Source organism: Nothobranchius furzeri, chromosome 17 (assembly GCF_043380555.1).
Source record: "Nothobranchius furzeri strain GRZ-AD chromosome 17, NfurGRZ-RIMD1, whole genome shotgun sequence".
Taxonomy (NCBI): Eukaryota; Metazoa; Chordata; class Actinopteri; order Cyprinodontiformes; family Nothobranchiidae; genus Nothobranchius; species Nothobranchius furzeri.
Genome location: NC_091757.1, coordinates 38,671,300 through 38,686,902, shown reverse-complemented (window position 1 = coordinate 38,686,902; position 15,603 = coordinate 38,671,300). Strand labels below are relative to the sequence as shown.

The 15,603-nt window shown below is 43.5% G+C and overlaps 1 protein-coding gene and 1 pseudogene across 2 annotated transcripts in view; one reads left to right on the top strand and one right to left on the bottom strand.

The window, feature by feature from the left end:
• The window catches only part of LOC139063609 (oocyte zinc finger protein XlCOF6-like), a 158,721-nt gene that overhangs the window by 59,874 nt on the left and 83,244 nt on the right, over window positions 1-15,603 (bottom strand). The gene's annotated exons all lie outside the window — the stretch shown is intronic.
• The window catches only part of LOC139063597 (KAT8 regulatory NSL complex subunit 3-like), a 41,038-nt pseudogene continuing 25,445 nt past the window's right edge, over window positions 11-15,603 (top strand). Inside the window, exons 1-17 of the transcript XR_011516986.1 lie at window positions 11-164; window positions 738-1,009; window positions 2,186-2,356; window positions 2,461-2,551; window positions 2,678-2,887; window positions 2,953-3,081; window positions 3,171-3,287; window positions 3,376-3,474; window positions 3,639-3,710; window positions 3,956-4,030; window positions 9,869-10,026; window positions 10,271-10,334; window positions 10,441-10,629; window positions 12,155-12,311; window positions 12,614-12,691; window positions 12,964-13,149; window positions 15,338-15,425. The product of XR_011516986.1 is annotated as a KAT8 regulatory NSL complex subunit 3-like (transcript). The remainder of the gene's footprint in view (window positions 165-737; window positions 1,010-2,185; window positions 2,357-2,460; window positions 2,552-2,677; window positions 2,888-2,952; window positions 3,082-3,170; window positions 3,288-3,375; window positions 3,475-3,638; window positions 3,711-3,955; window positions 4,031-9,868; window positions 10,027-10,270; window positions 10,335-10,440; window positions 10,630-12,154; window positions 12,312-12,613; window positions 12,692-12,963; window positions 13,150-15,337; window positions 15,426-15,603) is intronic.

Here is a 15,603-nt window from a genome sequence, read left to right as displayed (position 1 = left end):
AGGGACTTGTAACGAGACTTGGCAACAAATCAAGCAACAAAAGGAAGTGAGGCGTTTACGTACAATTCTTTGCAATTTCATATTACGCTTGGAGAATGAATACAAAGAGATCCGTCTTTGGTTTTAAATTTTTTCGGAAATAGGCGTTTTAATCAGATGAAAAGGTAAGGCAGCGTAAACCGCGAGAACCACATTTGTTTAGCTGTTAGCTTGCTATGCTATGCTAGGCTAGTGCACCGCCCTCATTGAAGGGTTGTTTATGTTTTTGTTTCATAAAAATCCTTTAGACCGGCTACGTTATCGTAAGTAACGTATTTATGCTTATTTTGTCAGACTTAGTAGGTTTTGAGAAGTAATTGGTTTGTTTAGCATCTAAGTTGATAAATGTGTGAAGTGTCATGAGCGCAGCAGTGCTTGTTTACATATCAATTTGTGCAATAATTACGTTGTTTCAGTTTGTTTGTCCTTTTAAAGTGTGTAAACATTTGTTAACAAAGCTAGAAGAGAAAGGAAGTCAAGTTTAGAGCATTCAAATACTGGAATGACAAATCCCAATCCTGTTTTCCTACATTGATTATATACACGTTATCAACCTTGGTTAAGTTTTTTTTTTTTTTTTACCAGTGAGATAATCCCGTTCCTATGACATATTAGGAGAGAACCATTTGTCCATACTGGTTTTGTTGTTTAAATGATAAACATAAAGCACCAGTATTCTGCCTTTTCTTGTCTGCCAGCTTGGTCTGAAACTCCACCAGTGGCTGGGGTCTTCTTGAGGGCCCTCTGGGCCCAGGAAGAATATGCATCGTGGGGATAAGGACTTACAGATATCAGCACACAAAATGGGCACATCTCTGCTTTTCCAGCTGTCACCTCATGAACGGGAGTTAGATTTGGTATATCTGGACCACAGCTATTCAAAACCATGGAATGCTCACCCAGATGCCAGCAGTGCTCGACCCACAAGGACACTGTTTGTTACACCACGTCGCCAACCTGAACCATCATTGTGAGTATAAAAGTCCTTGTTGTCAGCTTCTACTTTATTGGTCTCCAATTTTGTCCTAGCTGTTGGGCATCGTTTGATTTTGAACGATTCAGATTCCAATTCCTCGTTTCGATTCCGGTTCCTATCCATTCCCGATTCTGATTCTTTCAAGACATTCCATGTTTTAAATGAGCCAGCTAACCACAGATCCTACTTGATTAAATAATCTTAACTTAAACATGAATTTTAATTCTATGAACAGTAACGTCACCTTCATTTAGCCGAAAACATGGTTTGGAGAAAAAAAAGAAAAAGACTTGCAGCACAACCAGTGTGTTTGTTTCTGACAGTCTGGAAGAAGTCTGGGATGAGTGTCTCCAACAGATCCAGAAACATCCAGCTGTTTTCAGCTAAAACTCAGGATGATCATGTCCAGGATGACTGAGAACTACACCTCCATGCTGCAGCAGCATTCAGTCAGAACAGAAAGTGAAACTTAAATGTAGCTGCTGTCAGTAACAACCTGATAGACTTTAAACATTAAAACTCTCAACAGTAATAGTTCAAAAAGGAAATAAAATGTTTTATTTATTATTATAATTATTTATTGTGGCAGAAGCTGGTGTGGTCCACCACAGAGAAGCTTCTCTAGCATGATTACTTTAATTACTCTACAGGTTATTGTTCAGTCTTCTGACGCTCAAGCGGCTGCGTCTGACTGCTGACGCTTCATGTGTGTTTTTATTTCTGCAGTGAGACAAACTCACCTCACACCGTCCAGTTTGTTCTTTAAAGCTTCTATTAAATCCACCGTGTTGACGTATATAACAAGTTTCCTCTACGCTGCAGAAATTAGTTTACGGAGTAAAAGTTCGGCAGACACGTTTGTTCATATCTGGCCACTGCGCGCCGGGTGGGGGGACAGCTGGTGTGATCAGCTCTGAAAAGCATTGATCACAATTTGCAGATCACGTTTATTTTTCACGGAGATCAGCCGCAGATTCCTCTTCTGTCAGCATTCTAGGAATCAAAATTAGGAATCGAAAAAAATAACTGAACGATTCCGGGAAAAACTAACAGTTGGAACCGGTTCATATCGATGCTCGATGCCCAACCCTACTAGCTGTATGTAAACAAGTCTTCAGATAGCTGGTTTGATCAACATGTGAGTTTAACCTGATGTTGTTATTTGTGCAGAGACTCTGAAACTCTAATTGACGTGGAAACAGTCACACCATCACCTGTTCCCTTATATGACAACCAGAAAGCTCTTAGTGTGATGAAGGAGTGTGAGCGACATGTCCTGTTTGCTCGAACTGCTGCTGAGAGCCCTCCACCCCCTGATGACTGGGAGGAACATATAAACAAGTAACCAAAAGCATTCACTAATCCACTATTAAATCACTGCAATTTCTGATGCTCTACTAAACAGGATCCAGTGGATTGTTTTGAGATCTTTTGTTTTGTTTCAGAACGGGATGGTCTGTGACGCAGAATAAACTGTTCAACAAGGTCCTCAAAGCTCTTCAAGCTGAAAGATTAGCACGTCTGGCTAACGAGAATGTAACCACATTTTTTATTGTTTAAAATGCAATAATGTCAAAATTTTCACTGGAGTAAAATCAACATTTTGTGGGAGTTTGGTTAAGGATCCTAAAGTGACACAGAGGTAATTGTTCTATTTTCTAGGCTTCCAATGAGCCAATTTTGCGACGGATAGCTGTGGACAAGTGTGCCAGGAAGGTGCGGCACGCAATCGCCAGTGTGAACTGGGACACCAAACTGACACAGTGGTTGCACACTACTCTGATCGAATCTTTAAGCTTCGCCATGCTTGCAGCATACTTGGATGTACTGCAGACTCTTAAAAGCAAGGGACGATCTTAACAACTGAATTAGGTAACCCAAAAGTCCCACGGCTTGGATTCATTGTTTCTTATTATGCTGTTATTGTTTTTGTCAAGCTACCCTCGTTGATCGACAGAATGTTACTGGCATCCACAAAGACTGGAGCTCCAAGCGCAGAGGCTTTGTCGCTGCTTCTGAAACGGCCTTGGGATCCAGCTGTGGGAGTCCTGTCTCAAAACAGACCTGTAAAAATCTTCACTTCTAGTTACTTCTGTTGGTTTATTCTGCAAAATTCTTGAAGTACAAAGATTCTGTCTGTATTTTTTGTATTAAGTGCAAGCTTCCTGGATCCCCTCTCATCCTTCTTGCACCATCAAGCCCAAGTAATCCCGCTCTCCCCACCTCACGGAGGATGAGGTTTTGGCAGTCGCAGCTCTCCTGCTTGGGAAAGGTCTAAGATCTCACTTAAATATTTACTTAATTATCAAGAAGGGTTTTCTTTCTCAGATCAAACCTCATTAATTCTGTTTGTATTTCAGGTGATCCCAGTGCACACTTATTTGAACAGTGGGGCCAATATTGGAATCACACAGTGTCTGGAGCACATGTTGGCCACAATCAGGGCCAAGGTCATGGAGGTAGACCATCTGATTTTATTATTTTATTCATTTCCTCAAATACTCTCCTGTTTGTCATGTCCAGTATTTAAACCGGTCCTATTTTTTCATAGGAAAACAAGAATATTCATGTTTACATTCCCACTCAGCTGTGCTATTATTGTGTTTTGTTTTTTTAACCACAGGTTCACAGTCACTTTCCACACAAACCAATCATCCTGGTGGGCTGGAACGCTGGTGCACTTATTGCTTGTCATGTAAGACTTGGATTATAGAGATCACCTCTGTCAGTGAGCCCCAGGGCAGCTGTGGCTACATCGTAGCTCATCACCACCAGTGTGTGAATGTGTGTGTGAATGGATGAATGATACACTGTAGTGTAAAGCGCTTTGGAGTCCTTACTCTGAGAGGCGCTATACAAGTGCGGGTCATTTATCACATTTAAAATGAGAATAAGTGTGCTAAAAATTCTCATGTGATTAATTCTGTTTTGATGTTTCAGGTGTCTCTAATGGAATATCTGACTGCTGTTGTCTGTCTTGGCTTCCCCGTGCTAACAGTTAATGGGCCAAGAGGGGTAAGAGAAATATCAACAAATTCAACCCAGCCTTCTAAAATATGGATGCTGTTTTTGCTGTACTTCAGATCTGAAATTTTTTTATTAAAAGAAAAGAGAATTGAAGAAAGTTGGGTTCTAAACTGACTTACCAGTTTACATTAAAGTATTCTTGGGAAGAAATACTCTAATGTAATGTAAGCTAGTCTCATAGATTTAATTCTTGTGTAACTTAATTTGTTCCAAATGATGCAGTGGTAGTAATGTTTTGATGAATTTTGCATCAATAGAGGGGGAAAACATTGAAGCCTCTAGCTTACAATGCTTTGCCTGTCTTAAGCCGGGCGTACACTGTGCGACTTTTTTGAGCCGATTTTCCACTCGTGCGAGAATCCACGAGATCGGGGCGAGTAGTGTACAGAGGCGATTAAAACCACGTGACCAGCTACCGATAAGCTCGCACGGACTCCTGGCGTGTTTAATATTTCGCTCGTCCCTCGTGAGGGTATCGCACTGTTGAAGCGGCGCTGCGAGCAGCTGCGACCCAAAATGTACCAGAACCACTCACGACGCATGCGCAATCCTGCATCAACATCGCTCGCCCGCTATTTCCCTAATAACACACATTGTTCGTTTTAATTTCTACACGTATTTTTACTCACAAAGATTGTCAAGAAAGCGTGTTTGTCGTGTTCATGTCAAATTAAACTGATCACAAAACACAGATCTACTTTCTTTATTTCGTTTTCCTCATCCAACCCCCATAAATCCCTGTGTGTCCTCCTGCAGCACTCCCGAAGGACAACAGGCAAAACAACGCAAAAAAGTCTGACGTGTTGTGTAAAAACTGCTATTTTTAGCATATTTTTAGGGCCGACATGTTGCTACCAGATGTACAGTGTGAGCAGTCAGGTCGCATCTGAGAACTGGGTCGTGCAGTGTGAGCGCATGACTCGTGAGATCTGCCCTGCGAGGAAGTCGTACAGTTTGAGCTGAAGCTGAGTGCTGCGAGTGAAAAAGTCGCACAGTGTACGCCCGGCTTTATGCCACTTGTGCTCATCATTTTACAGATTTAATCTCTCTATAAAAAGTCAGTTCCCTTTCAGTCGATTCACTCGGTACAACGAAGGTACTATGGGACATCACGCCCTCGTGTGGCCTGGCTGAAGACACATTTAATCACGCCTGTAAGGCACATGAAAGTGACGCGGCGTGGAGGCCCCGCCCTCCACTTAGAAGCGACCGCGTCACTGTCATTTCTCAGTTCTTACGCTCTTCACCTCGCTGACTACACATCTGACAACTAGCTGCACTATTAAAAGTTAGCTTAACCGCTCGCTGACTGGACTGCTGCCTTCTGGCTAGCATTCCTGCCCACCGAGCGCTGTCCTTTTTGGCTTTTCAGGCGGTTCCTGCGCTTTGCTTTCGAATGGCAGGCCTACAAGTACATGGTTATGCCTTTTGGGTTTGCTCTCTGCCCCACACCTTTTCGAAATGTGTGGAAGCCGCACTAGCCCCTCTTAGGTAGGAGGGCATCCGGTTCCTCGCTTACCTAGACGACTGGGCTCTAGTAGCGAGTTCCCGAACACAGGCAGAAGCTCACACTGCACAGGTACTTTCCCACGTTCAAGCCCTGGGGTTTTCCGTGAACTACAGAAAGAGTTCTGTAGTTCCGAGTCAGAGTTTCTCCTTCCTTGGGCTGGAAATTTGCTCTCGGTCAAGTAGAGCGCGTCTCTCGGACCAGCGAATAGCCGCGCTACGCAGCTGCTTAGCACACTTTCAGCTGGGAGCCAGACTGACACTCCGCACAGCTCTACAGCTGCTGGGGATGATGGCTTCCTCCATAGCCGTGGTGCCTCTCGGACTGTTAAAAATGCGACATTTCCAGCGTTGGGTCCGCTCTCATCATCTCCATCCTTCACGTCATCTCTGCCGGAGGTTGATGGTCACCAGAACCTGCATGGTAGCTCTCCTCCCATTGAGAGAACCAGGGCTGTTCTGCTAGGGTTCCCCAATCGGGAGGGTGTCAGAACGCATAGTGGTGACCACAGACGCTTCCCTCAGAGGCTGGGGGGCTCTGTGTGGGGGTTTAGTGGTGAGGGGGGTATGGTCCTCGACCCAGTCAAGGTTCCATATCAACTTTCTGGAACTGCTAACAGTGTTTCTGGCCCTGAAACACTTCAGTCATCACCTGAGAGGACATCATGTGCTAGTGCGCACAGACAACACAAATGTTGTGTCATATGTAAACAGACAGGGAGGAACACGCTCCCTTCCTCTACTGAATCTGACCCACACATTACTGCACTGGTACAATCTGAATCTCCTGTCTCTCAGAGCCGCTCATGTCCCCGGGTACCTCAACCACGGGGCAGCTCTCCAGGGGCGGACCTCTGTCAAAGGAATGGAGGCTGCACCCCGAGGTGGTGTCCCAGATCTGGCTGAGGTTCGGCAGGGCAGTAGTGGATCTGTTTACGTCAAGCGCAAACACACACTGTCCCCTGTTCTTTTCCCTGACGGATCAGACTGCTCCAATGGGATCGGATGCTCTTGCGCACGCTTGGTCCAACGTTCTCCTCTACGCTTTTCCGCTGGTGGAACTGATTCCAGCAGTACTGGAGAGAGTGCGCAGGTTGAGCAGGTCTCCGATTTTGGTGGCTTCTCAGTGGCCCACAAAGTCTTGGTACCTGGAGATCATCAGTCTGATGATAGCCCCCCATGGAAGCTCCCCGTCAGACAGGGCCTTCTGCCACAGGCACAAAAAAGGCACCCTCACCCACATCTGTGGAAGCTGCAGGCCTGCCTACTGAAAAGTCCAACCTGTTAGCTAAAGGCTGTGGTGAATACTATTCAGAGCTAAAGAGCATGCACCACTCGATCAGGATGAAGCTTCTGTCTTATAAGACAGCTCTGCTCTTAGCCCTTGTATCGGCTAAAAGGGTGGGAGACCTTCATGCTCTTTCAGTTCACCCTTCCTGTCTGAAAATGTCATCAGATGGAGCTAGGGCCACTCTGCATCAGAATGCTGCATATATGCCTAAGGTCATCCCGCTCAATTACAGTTTCATGACCATAGAGCTTTCGGGCTTCCATAGTTCTCCTTTTGCCTCTGAGGAGCAGAGGAGGCCGCATTGTCTGTGCCCGGTTCGTGCTCTGCAGGCTTATATAGATCGCACTATATCAGAAAAACAGACCAACTGTTTGTGTGTTTTGCCAAACCCTCCATGGGTAAAGCTTTGTCAAAGCAAAGACTTTCTCATTGGATTGTGGAGGCCACTTCCCTGTGTTACAGCGTCACTGGCTCCCAGCTGCCCCTAGGGATCAGGGAAAAATCTACAAGAGGTGTGGCTGCTTCTTGGGCGCTGTTTAAAGGTGTTTCAGTTGGTGACATTTGCTCAGCTGCAAGCTGGGCTACACCCCACACCTTTGTGAGGTTTTACCGCTTGGATGTTTTGGCCCCTTCGGTGGCCCATGCGGTTCTCTCTGCTGGATCTGACTTGCCATCTTAGGTTGCAATCTCAGGTCAGGTTTGATAGATGCTCTTGGGGCATCTCGATAAGTCCCATAGTACCTTCGTTGTATCGAGTGAATCGACTGAAAGGGAACGTTAGGTTATGCATATAACTACTGTTCCCTGAAGGAGAGGAACGAAGTACAACGCAGGGCTGCCCCGTTTCACAGCCCAACTCGGTGAAGAGCGGCTATCGAACTGAGGAATGACAGTGACGCGGTCGCTTATAAGTGGAGGGCGGGGCCTCCACGCCACGTCACTTTCACTTGCCTTACAGGCGTGATTAAATGTGTCTTCAGCCAGGCCACACGAAGGTGTGATGTCCCATAGTACCTTCGTTATACCTCGTTCCTCTCCTTCAGGGAACAGTGGTTATGTGCATAACCTAACGTTTTTGTTACAGATTACAGTACATACTGTACTTTTGTTAGAATTCAATTCAAAGAAGTTGTTCTTTTTCCTCAAAAGCTCGCTGGTTTGACCTGAAAGTAACTGAACAGTTTTCTGCTTCTCTGCCCTACTGGTTGAAAGTGGAAGTACAACTGTCGTAAACAACCCCGCTGCAGCTAGCTTTAACAACGAGCTAACACTAACATAAGCCAACTAATACTAAAATAAGCCATGAAGTTAAAAGATCCACACTGTTGAACATAAATATTATAACGTACAAGTCCAATAGTAACAAAGCCAGGTCACCATCAGTCCGTGCTTCTGTAGCCTCCTTTAGCTCTCTCAAATGAGCATAAGCCGTGGTGATGTTCAAGGTCAAGGTCACATTTATTTCTAAAGCACACTTATTATTGCTTTCGTAACACAAAGTGCTGTACAACACACAAGATAACATAGCAAGAAAGTATAACTAAAAACCATAAAACCATTAAAATTAGCAAGTTAGGATAAAAACAACATTACATCATACAATTATTAAATCAATAAATATGAGAAAGAATGACAATGACAAAAATAAAATCATCCTACATAAAAGCCAGGTTGAAGAAATGAGTTTTGAGCAAGGACCTAAATACATCCAGGATTTGAGAGGTCCTGATCTGCAGAGGAAGGCTGTTCCAGAGTCTAGGGTTAGCCACAGAAAATGCCCTATCTCCTCTCGTCTTTAGGCGAGCCTTTGGAACTGACAATAAAAACTGTGATCCCGACCGCAAATTCCTGGCAAGTGTAGGTTGACAATAAATCATCTATATAAGGAGGGGCCAGACCATAAAGTGATTTATAAACAAAAAGCAACAATTTAAACTGAATCCTGTAATGCACTGGGAGCCAGTGAAGGGAAGCAAGCACTGGAGAGATATGGCCATGCTTCCTTGTACCTGTTAAAAGGTTCGCTGCTGCATTTTGAACCAGTTGCAAGCGGTTTAAGGAGGAATGTCCTAATCCATAATACAGGGATTTGCAGTAATCTAGTCTACAGGAGACAAAGAGATGAATAACATGTTCAAAGACAGTTTCCGGCAAATAGCACTTAACCGTTGCAAGTTGCCTCAAGTGATAAAAACTGGACTGGGCCACTGCACTTCTCTGTCTGTCCAATTTAAACGAACCATCCTTAAGAAAAACAGGCTTTTCACATGAGGCTTTGCAAAATCCGAAAGGGAACCAAGTGGGCTCACCGCACCCTTTAACAGGTCTCAACTGCCAAAAACTAAAATCTGTCTTCAGGTCATTCAATTTCATAAAATTAATTGACATCCAGTTTTAGCGCTTTGCTTCACCTCCAAAGACATTTTCTCTCTTACTTTTACTTCCAGGTTCCATCATGATGCCAACAGAAAAAGCAAACTTCTTTTTTTCTTCTTTTTGTGCTTTTTATTGACAATCGGTGAACTGAAAAAGCTAACTGCTAGCATTACAACTAACAGCTGTAAAGGTCCACAAAACCTTAGTGTAGTTTTTGGTCAACAGAGGGTTTCAGAGTGGTGCTGAATGTGAAACTGGTCAAGTTTCTAACTCAACAATCACTGAGATCAATGCTAAAGCTCTAGCTTAAAGTTTAAAAACTATTTGGTGTTACTTTAAATAAAAATACAATAAAAGTTGTGTGTTATTTTAATGTTTTTGTTTCTTCAAAGTTTCAACTCATAGAGGAAAATATTTACGATGTATTTATTATATTCAAACGCTGTGTCTGTGCTATATGTTCAGTTTATTTTAATTGTACATACTTGTAAGAAAATAGCATAGACAGTCCACATGTACTTAACATCCAGGTAATTATCCATTAAAAGGTTCCTATTTGTTGACACATGAGTCTGTCGTTTTCTTTAGGTAAATGTGAGCTTTGGCTTGTCGTGTGTTTGGTGGTGACTGTCCACGTGTCTCTGGTTGTACAGGATGTAGACGACTCTCTGCTGGACATGAAGACTCCAGTGTTGTTTGTGATTGGACAGAACGCTCTCCAGTGTACTGTAGACGGCATGGAGGAGTTCAGGGAGAAGCTGAGGGCCGACAACAGCATGGTGGTGGTGGGAGGAGCAGATGACAACATCAGGTCAGTTAACTGAGGACGATTTAAGGCAGCAAAAAACGACTAGTTCAAGTTTTGGTTTACGGATGCATGTAGCAGAGAGACTTAATTTTTTTTTGAGTCCAAACTGGTGCTTTTTATCTAAGATGGGGAGATTTTGAGTTTTGTTTAAAGCTCATTGAATTGCTTCTGTATATAAAATGTGCTATATAATTAAAGTTGGCTTGCCTTTGTCGGTTTTGAGTTTTAACACAAAAATGCTCAACAGAATAAATTCAGCAAAGATGAAATCGGAAGGGCTGACACAGACGATGGTGGACCGCTGCATTCAGGTCGGTTCTGTTGCTGGAAATCTTCAAATCAGTTTTCTCTGGAGGATTTCTGAGTTAAGTCTTGTATTTTCTTCCTCTTTAAAAACTCGTCTCAAAAACACTTCAGGATGAAATGGCAGACTTTTTGTCGGGTGTCCTAACTCGGTCAGAGGGATACAGCCATGGCTCCGGAGACATGAGGGACTTGGACACAGAGAAGAAGAGGAGACCTAGATGGGAGATTCCCTTTGATGTAGAGAGAGGACGACCTTCATCTCCTGCACTCCGACTTCCCATCTCACCTTCCGGTTCAGAGGTTAAAATAAAAATTAGAATTTATAATTTTTTGTTCTATAAGATTGCTTCAAAAACTGCTATTGAGGATAACACCGTATTGACCCGAATATAAGATGACAAGGTTTTTTTCATTGAAAATAATTTTAAAATGTGGGGTCGTCTTATAATCGGGGTCTAAGCATTTACACATGCTGATATCTGTCTGCGGTCATTACACACCTGTAACAGCAGAGGGCGCCAACCTGCGTGTTCTCAACAGGAGGAAAAAAGATCAGAGGTCCGGAGAAGAGTGGACCGAAAGTGTGGCAAGTTAACAAGCTGTAAGGCAGAATTACGCAAATTTTAAGATGATGGTGGTCAGTTCAGCAGAGGCGTCAAACATTACATGCATGGATGCCTTGGATGGCAGTGAGGATGACGTTCTGGGAGGAGTCGACAGGTGTAGCGATCTGATGATGCACCAGGACCGCAGCAGCACGAGTGAGAATGAGTGACTGAGTACAGCGAGGCAGAGAGCGTCTGAATAAAAGACTAATTTGACTTTTGATTTCACATGTCAGCAAAGTTCTGATAGTTTGCATTAAAATAGTGTTTTTGCTCAGTATTTGTTCTCAAATTTTCATTAAAAATAGTTTATTTTAAAGGTGATTTTTATTTGTATTTTTCCGAAGATTAGTTTTGGAAAGGGGGGGGGGTCGTCCTATATTCGGGTCAATGCAGTATTATTGTAAATAAGGTGTCTGGCATAAAGTGATCATATTACTCAATTTTCGTTTTTTAAGACAAACATTTTGCTGGTTTAAAGATGTTTATCTCATACCTGCTGACAGTTTCGACTGAAGGCTTCAGTCTTCCTCAGAGCATCATCTGAGTTTTCGCTGTTGTGTCATTTAGAAGCCTTCAGTCGAAACTGTCAGCAGGTACGAGATACACATCTTTAAACCAGCAAAACATTTGTCTTAAAAAAGAAAATTGAGTAATTTGATTTATAAGGAAGACAAAATGAACTTTTTTAATCTATAAAGTGATCATTATTGTTAAACCATGTTTGGAGAAGCATGTTAAGGCTTGGTTCACAAGACAGGATTTTAAAATTGTTGCCAATTTTGAAAACATGAGAGGTTTGGTTTCCCGATAAAAGTGTTACAGCTATAGGTACAGAATAAAGTATTGTTTGAGTACTAGTTCTGAAAACCAGGTATCGGTAAAGAACCGGTAATTGGAGAAAGAAAAACGAAAAAGTACCCTGTTCCACGCAGCACACACGTTTGTCATCATTAATAAAACCAAGACGATCCACAAATTTGAATATCCCAGATTTACGGCCTGATCGGTCAGGACGTCCTTCTGAGCAGACCTGAAGCCTGCCGCACCCGAGAGCAAACGGCCACAAATGACTGTTAGTTCAACAGATACCTCGCTGTGTGCATCTAATTTTCACTGAGTTTTCTGCCTCACCATGGAAGGTGAGGATTGGCTCAGACATGTAAATAAAGTCAAACATTAATAAACTCATCAAATGTTCATCTTTATATTGTTCCCAGGATCTGTCGAGTGTCTGTAGCAGTCCCACGTCGAGTCCCAAGCCCAAGACGTCTAGTTTATCTCCAGCGCAGAAGTCCAGTCTGATCACAGCCACTCAGCTGCTGAAGACTCACATGCAACGCTCAGGCACGGTTCTCACTCACAAGCAGGCTCAAGGTTAGTTAAAAATATCCTCCAAGCATCCGTGGTGAAGTGATTACTGCAGCCTGTGCGTGAACAGCTCTCGTATTCACCACATTTTCTCTTGTTATTGTAAATGATTCACTAGAGCTTCTGCTGCAATTTTCACAAACTGCTCAAGCTAAGCAGAGGGGGTGGTATGAGACGTGAAAGGCTTTTAACGCCGTTATGACATCACGTCGTCTGACAGGACAAGATGAAACGTGACTGAAATACTTTCCTCTCATCCTCGTCTCTTCTTCAACTTTCCTTTCTGGCTTTTTTCTTATTCATTCCAGCTCAGTTTGCTGCTTTTATGAAACAAAACATGATTGTGAGGAAAAATCTTCCTCCTGGCACGCCTCCTTGTATTTTTGGTAAGTGTCTATCCGTCCTCCACTCTTTCCTTCCCTCTGTCCTTTTCTCTCTCTGTTTTCTCAGCTTCATTTCCATAGCGATTAAATTACTGTTGATTTGCTTTGGAAATAAAAAAATGTGTGTGTTGTGGCGCACATTTTCTGGAAAGGTTAGACAGTAGAAAGTTTGTTAGAACTAATTTAACAAAATGTCAATTAAATCTCCTCAGTATTTATTTTTGTGTGTGCCTTGCGTGCATGCGTGTGTGTGTGCGTGCGTGTGTGTGTTGCAGTGCCAGTGAGCAGTGATCAGATGGATGTTCTGGATAGAGATGAGCTCTACTCTCATGGCAAGAGAAGACAGACGCCCAGTCCCACACCAAACAAAGCTGCCAAAAGGGCAAAGATTAAAGTTACCATCGTGTCCCAAAGTGAGTCAGCAGGGGGTGCTGTCAACCCTGCTGAAGGTACGAAACCTGGTAATCTGACACACACACACACACACACGAGCACACACTTGCGCCAGAAGTAATGATGCCACTTAAGTGACAGGATTCATAATGATTGGATCATGATCCATCCATCAAACTGCCCCCTGACCTTGCTTCCCCCTCTCCACATACCCCTCTACGTGCATGAATCACACGTTCTCTTAGAACATCCAAACAGGAAAGCCTCTTTTAGAAAAAAATGCCGCCAATAAGTGGTCACACTGTGTCGGTAATGTGGTGCAATCGTGTCCTTTAAACAAAAGATCATGCAGTGGCAGTTTAAAGGGGGTATGGGGACGGTCTGTGCGCTGTCGCAGACTTTCGTTTAACTTGGACATAACTTGTTTTTTATTTTATTGATCTCAGCCGACTGTTTACAAAAGCGAAACTTACTGCCCGTGTTTACTTTCATTTCTAAAATAGTTGCCGGCTGAAGCTCGGCAGTAACTTCCTACGCGACACCTCCCTCTGTTGCGCCAAGGCGTAAAATGCATTCACAAGTCTGGCGTTGCGGTGATATTACTACCAGGCGTGGTGGCACGAATACTGCAAAAATTCCCACAACGCCATGCCTCCACAGCGCGTTCATAAGACACACCGTGGCGGCAGTATTACGCTGATTTGCCGGCATGGTGTGTCTTCTAAAGAGGGCTGAAGTGAAGCCAGAGCTAGGCTGCCTAGTGTAATGAACTGAATATTTAGTTTGTTAGAAAATTTGCCTAATCCATCCTGCCTCAAGTATCTTGGGTCTTGTTTAAGAGTGAGGGAAAGATGGAGCATGAGGTTGACGGATGAATTGGTGCTGCATCTGCAGTAGAGGTCATCGGCCGAGATTATTTTTAAAAGCTGATTTAAAAATAAATCAGGCACCTGTGTGGCCAACTGCCGCCACTACTACACTAAAGAAAAGACCCGAAGGACCCCGACACACCTTTTTTAAAATGTTTTAAGTTTGTTTTGTATTTGAGTTATTGACTTATTTAATGTAAATTGCACACAGTGAGTGTTCAATTGTCTTTCACAATCAATGTGCTGCTAAAACATATATATATATATTCAGTCAGGTCCATAAATACTGGGACATCGACACAATGCTAACACTTTTGGCTCTATACACCACTACAATGGATATCAAATGAAACGAACAAGATGTGCTTCAACTGCAGACTGTCAGCTTTTATTTGAGGGTATTTACATCCAAATCAGGTGAACGGTGTAGGAATTACAACAGTTTTCATGTGTGCCTCCCACTTGTTAAGGGACCAAAAGTAATGGGACAGAATAAGAACCATAAATCAAACTTATACATTTCAATACTTGGTTGCAAATCCTTTGCAGTCAATTACAGACTGGAGTCTGGAACACATAGACATCACCAGATGTTGGGTTTCATCCCTGGTGATGCTCTGCCAGGCCTCTACTGCAACAGTCTTCAGGTCCTGCTTGTTCTTGGGCCATTTTCCCTTCAGTTTTGTCTTCAGCAAGGGAAATGCATGCTCAGTCGGATTCAGGTCAGGTGATTGACTTGGCCATTGCAAAACAGTCCACTTCTTTCTCTTCAAAAACTCTTTGGTTGCTTTTGCAGTATGCTTTGGGTCATTGTCCATCTGCACTGTGAAGCGCCGTCCAATGTGTTCTGAGGCATTTGGCTGAATATGAGCAGATACAATTGCCCGAAACACTTCAGACTTCATCGTGCTGCTTTTGTCAGCAGTCACATCATCAATAAATACAAGAGAACCAGTTCCACTGGCAGCCATACATGCCCACGCCATGACACTTCCAGCACCATGCTTCACTGATGAGAGTCGGGAGGAGGAGAGCGTTGAAGCCATAGGAGGGTGTGTGTGTGTGTGTCTGTGAAAGGTTGTGTTGCATCTGTAATAAGTGAGTCTGTGACTTTTCTCCCAGTTCAGTTGCAGAGTCTCATCTAGGATGTAGGGATATGAACTCCCGGGGGGAACTGATCTAAATGATGACATGTAGCTTTTCTTAATTTTCTGGTATTTCAAAACCCAAAAAGGCAGAAAAATGTGCTGTTTTAGAATGCGTGAGTATCTGATTGTGTTTTCGTGACAGGAGAGACTGCATCTTCATTAAAAATACTTGGATATATTTTTATTAACCTGGAGGCTAAAATAACTGAGCTGTGCTGTTGTTCTGTTCTTTGATGCAGTGGGTGTTTCTGGCAAGCCGTTATCGGTGGCAGTGGGACAGACTGTTCCTGGTGCCAAGGAGCTTTCTGGACTCCTGACAGGACAGCGGTAAGCTCGCCTGCTCTGCTACGCACAGGCACGTTGAGTGAAGTGTGCTCATATCCCAGTGCATACTATACCCCCGTCCACACACTGTTGGACAGAAATGTGTGTGGTGCAGAGGGATTGATGAGTGGTTGGACTCGGAGTTTGGGCGCTGCATGTTAGCCAAATAGCCAAGCAGGAC